General features: G+C 39.3%; 1 non-coding gene across 1 annotated transcript; it reads right to left on the bottom strand.

Annotated features, from left to right (window-relative positions):
- Positions 1-4,792: 4,792 nt before the first annotated feature.
- On the bottom strand, positions 4,793-4,959 carry LOC118725192. Its single transcript, XR_004989918.1, has one exon. It is a non-coding gene; the product is annotated as a small nucleolar RNA SNORA81 (small nucleolar RNA).
- Between the last annotated feature and the right edge of the window lie 683 nt (positions 4,960-5,642).

The following is a 5,642-nucleotide window of genomic DNA, read 5'->3' as shown; positions in this document are numbered from 1 at the left end:
TGTGTTCAGCATTTTCTCAGAAATAACACTGATTTTAAACCATTCCTTTCTTCTGACTGGAATGGTCATTTGTCAGTTGCAGTGGTAATGCACTGGTTTTCACTGCCCATCTTACACCTCTTCTGGATTGTGTTCTCTCGCCCAATCATGTGATTCTGATGGGCCTGCCCATCTGCTTCCTGTTTTCCTACATGCATCTTAATGCCAATGAGATCCAGGCTCTGTTAATTATAAAAACCCCTTTTTCCAGCCACAGTGGTTCCATGTGGACACTCTCACACTTTCATGTGCACACCAATCAACTAGGGGCCCTTTAACATGCAGATTCCCATGCAGTAGGTGTGGGCAGGCCTGAGCATCTACATTTCTAACAAGCTCGCAGGTGACACTCACTCTGCTGGCTTATCGGTGGACAACATTGGGCATAACAAGAACCTAGATCTCCAGAGATCGAGGGCTGTGTATTCTTACCAAACCAGGCCAATTAACCAACACAGAGAAAGCCAAGGGAGAGGAATAAGTATTTTGTTCCTACTTGGAGCTAGTTATACCTAGTACCAGGTCTCACTCCAGTTACACAGGCCAATAAATCTACTTTTTGTTTAAATAAGACTGGGTTGGATTTCTTCATCACAACCAAAAAAAAAAAAAAAAAAATGCATAGACTGCTGAAACTGGTTTGGCTCAGTGGATAGAGCATCAGCCTGCAGACTGAAAGGTCCCAGGTTCGATTCCAGTCAAGGGCATGTACCTTGGTTGTGGGCATATCCCCAGTGGGGGGTGTGCAGGGGGCTGATTGATGTTTCTAACTCTCTATCCTTCTCTCTTCCTCTCCATAAAAAATCAATCAAATAGTTTTTTTTTAAATGCATAGACTATAAACCTTCTTTAGACATAATCTAACAGGATCCAAACTGTCCCGAGCAAAGCCAGTCCTCATTTGCTACACTTGCCAGCTACCTACATACCTTAACGTATTATGAATTCTGACTCATGATTATCGGAAATAAATAGAAACAAATACATAATTGCCAAGTTATCACCCTACACATAAAGCTAATATAGTTTCTTTTAAGGCTTCTCTTTGAGTGGGAAAAATGGCATTCATTACAAGTGTTCATTTCTACTCAGCTAGCTTGCTTTAAGTGTTTCTCAGGTGATGTCTCCATGGGTGACTATACGTCTAGAACCAGGGGAAGGAGTACAACACAGCTTCAGTCTGTTGTGAGGTACAGACACTTGTAGAGCTGAACTAGTGTTTGACTTGCTATAATTTGACTTAACTATAAACGACTCGCTGTTGGGTTCTAAAATTCCACCGAGTTCATATGTGACTACCAACCACACTCACCCATAACAGTTCAACTAATTATTTTTCATTTCCGGGCAAGATTCGTTGAGATCACTTTGCAGTTTTAAAATTAAGCTCTCTGGCAAGGGCCCTGCAGATTAAATCAGTCCTCTTCCATCCACATGGCATACATTATTAATCACCCTGGAGGAGAGAAGGGAGGCAGTTCTGAAGACAAGGTAAAGTAAACACTTGGACGAGTCTCCTGAGCGAGAAATGACTCATTGTTCTGAGGGGTGATAATGCCATGGTTCTCAAACAAACAGACAGAAAGAGAATAGATGTTCCTGTTATAAGTACAAATACTAATTAGCAAATGCACAATGCATAGCTGCTATCCCTTTTTAGAGGAATTTCTTCTTAATCCAAGGAACAGTTTATTAAAGCTTTCCTTTTCTGAGGCTAGAATAAATCAGGATAGCAAAACAACTGCATCAGGTCAGTTCTAACTCGTGGCCTTTATATGCTTTTTCCTCCTGGAGGCCTGTCTTGGACCCTGATGGGGTGTTCTGCCTGGATCACCATTGCCTCCCCAACTTGCCCCATCACACTACCATAGTTCGCTTCTCTGAGTCCCTCCCTCTCTGCCTCTTCCCACACCCTTCTACACAGTTAAGTATTTAGCACAAAGCTAGTGTTTTAAGTATTTGTTTACTGCACGGACAAGAAAGTTAGAAGATACCAGGTTACAACCAATTTAATTCATAATTCAAGGGGCACCTTTTTTGCCTGTAAGATGCCTGCACAGTGCTGATACAATCTGCTTTGGTAAAATTTCATAGCTCATCCAGTTTGTTCTTTTTATTTTCTTTTCTTTTTTATGTATTAACATGAAAAGGTTGGTCTGTTCTATATAAAATAAAGATACCCGCTGCTGCTAGATTTGGCTTCAAAAGCCATAGGTGTTGTGCTTGTGTTCAAAAACTGCAAATCCAAAGTTATAACGAAGGCTTTAATAGCAGCAATAACAGAAACAGGTTAAGTGTCTTGACTGTCTCAAGGTAAGGAAGGAACTTGTGCTTGGTTTTTCTGCCATTGAATTATATCAACAAGTGCCACTAGGGGGTGCCTCGTCTCTTCTTATTTCCAGTAAACAGAATGCTGCATAGAAGGCGCATGTTGCTTTACCCATAAACCAGTATCTTCCTTCTTCGTTGTATATGCAAGTTACTTGATTCTTAATTTCATCTTAGCTCTTACATTGTCGTCTGTATGCCAATAACTTCATTTATGTTTATTGAAAAATAGTAGTCAATTTACTCTCAAATGATCAATTTCCTTAATATAGTTCATTGTACATTTTATTTTTCTGTTTTCATGGCTCCACTGATATACTAAAAAAAAGAAGTCTTCAGTATCAGAAGTAATAAATTTTTCCACTCCAAAAATAAAAAAACAATTATGTATATGCTTAACGAAATTAAAGGGAAAAAGACTTAGCAATTATCTTTAACATAATGATGAACTTCCCGCCAAAATCAGTTTGGCTCAGTGGACAGAGCGTCGGCTTGTGGACTGAAAGGTCCTGGGTTTGATTCCAGTCAAGGGCATGTAACTTGGTTGCGGGCACATCCCCAGTGGAGGGTGTGCAAGATATATTTTTTTAAAAATAATGATGAACTTCCCAAATTTTGTCAGTACATGAGATACATAAGTATCTCAATAACCTTTCCATGACATCCCAAGAAAAAAAAAAAGTTTGTTTATTAAGTAGTTAGGTTTAATAACTTACATTCTAAATAGCTGGTTGGATTTTTTGTTTTGTTGTTTTGTTTTTCAAAAAATACATTTTATTACTTCATACTTCTATTAGTTTATCTATTGCTGTCTAACAAATTATCCCTAAAATGCAGTGGCTTAAACAAGTATTCATTATCTTATTATTTCTGTGGAACAGCAATCAGGGAGGGTCTTAGATGGGTGGCTGGCTATATCTCTGGATCTTCTCTGAGGATGGAGTCAGGACCTCAGCTGGGGCTGTGGACACCTGAAGGCCTGGCTAGGGCTGGGAGATTCACATCCAGAATGGCTCACTCAGAGGGCTACAGGCAGGAGGCCTCCAGTTCCCTGCTAGTTGTGGAAGATGGGCTCAGTTCCTTGGCATATGGGCACCTCCATAATGCTGCTTGAGCATCTGCATAACATGGCAGGTGGCTTACCCCAAAAGTGGGTGATTTGAGGGTAAAAAACAAGGAGAAGGTTGTAAATAACAATTAGCAGATGCACAATGCATAGTGACAGACTTGGCAGTCTCACGCCATCAATTCAGCCATATTCTATGATGTAGAAGCTAGTTACTAAGTCCAGCCCCTATTCAAGGGGAGGGGATTCAGCTTCAACTCTTAATAGATTACTGAATAATGTGGGACCCCGTTTAAAACCATTGCACTTACCAGTAGGATAGAATAGACTGGATAGAAAGGGGATGGGGGGAGGCATATTTGCTTTCTGCCTGAGCTGGGACATCCACCTTCTTCTGGCCTTAGGCCTCAGCACTCTTGGTTCTTGAGCATTTAGACTTGAAATGGGACTTCAACCATTGGCTGCCCTGGATCTCAGACCTTGGACTAGAACTACACCACTGCTTTCCTGGGCCTCCAGCTCATAGGTAGCAGATGAGGGGACTTCTCAGTCTCCATAAACACGTGAGCCACTCCCTCATAATAAATCTCTGTCTACTTATCTTCCTCCATGTATCCTATTGCTCCTGTTTCTCTGGAGAACCCTGTCTAATCTAGGCAATCTATATTCCAACCTGGGAATCAAATTAGAAACCACTACCTTCATTTTCTGTTTCATGTTGATTTTCGTGTGCTACCTGCTTTTTATCACAGCAACCACTGAACACCCAGCCTTACAAAGATCTGTCCTCAAAAAAAAAAAAAAAAAAAAAAAAAAAGGAATGTAGCACAGTCTCAGGTTGCAAAAGGGAGCTACCCTGAGCTAGTAGTTCATACAATGGCCAACAGATGTTGCTGTGCTTCCCTCGAAATTTTCAAGTATGTCATCTATCCCCTCTGACTTCACTCAAGTCCCCCTAGCCTGGCACAGGGCACAATTTGGGAGCCATAGATTTAAGGTCCATCACAGAGGTGAAAATTAAGGTTGAATGCATGTTTTAAAAATCTTTCTAGACGTGCAAAAAATAGTTTCCTTATTGCTCCAGGAACATTACAAAAGAAAATGAGAGGCTACTTCTATCCATGGTATTAAAATAGGATGAAAGTTTTATTTTGTTATAAATGCTTGAAAAATGTAAAAGTATTCTAAGAGCAGAACACTTTCCTCCACCTGCTCTAGCCAAATATCAGCTGGAAATGAAGAAAAGGCAATCCAAGAATTTAAAAAAAGAAAATACAACCTAAAATTTTGTTTAAAAAAATAAAACTAGTATCCAAAAAAATAATTGTCTTCTTTTCTTTTTCTTTTTTTCCCCTAAATATCTATTAAACCAAATCTTAAGGGAAAGGACACTGGGCATTAAGAAAGAGGTCCACCCATCTTTACAATCTAGTGCAATTATTTTTCTTCTTGTGTGTACTCGGCTAACATTATTACAAAAAAAAAAAAAAAGAATTCCCTCCTTTTTATAAAAAAAAAAAAAAAATAAATTGTCTTTTCCTTTCCTAATACAATGGTATTTTAGTATCAGCCTGGAGTCTGTGCCAAATGATTACATAGTACACCATTTCCTCATCCACTGGAAATTAGTCATCAATAAAAAGAAAGCTCAGGTAATGAAAGATCTTCCTGCTAATTGCAGTGGATAGAAAAACAAAACAAGAAAAGGCCCAACATATTTCTCTCTGCTCCTTCCTTTGAAACCCCACTAAAATAACAAAAATTCATTTTTAAGGGCACGATCCCACCCAAAAAAAAGAGAGAGAAAGAAGAGGTGATGATAGCAAATGATCATTTTCCACAAAATACTGAAAGATGGAAAGATGTTAACCAACAGTAATGACAGATTTCAGCGTTATCTGTTCTGCTAAGCAAACAAAGAAGAAGAAGAAAAGCCAACTGGAAGCAGGTTGGATCAGGCCGCAGAAAGCCAGGACATTTCCATCAATAGACGAACCAGAAGCTCTGCAAGCATTGGTTTTGCATCTAGAACTGGAAACAGGAAGCTTTTTTTAAAGCCTGACTAAAGAGTTAGTATGATGTATAATGTTTCTACTTCCAGGGAAAGAGGGAGAGGAGAGCAGTGTGTCTACTTTCCATCTGATAGAGCTAAAAATACTAGTAAAAATGTCAAGTTCACTCTATATTTGATTGGGTTTTCTAAAGTATG

The sequence above is a fragment of the Pipistrellus kuhlii genome, unplaced genomic scaffold (genome assembly GCF_014108245.1).
Source record: "Pipistrellus kuhlii isolate mPipKuh1 unplaced genomic scaffold, mPipKuh1.p scaffold_m20_p_2, whole genome shotgun sequence".
Taxonomy (NCBI): Eukaryota; Metazoa; Chordata; class Mammalia; order Chiroptera; family Vespertilionidae; genus Pipistrellus; species Pipistrellus kuhlii.
Note: the sequence above shows the minus strand (reverse complement) of the source record. Positions and strands in the feature narration are given on the sequence as shown.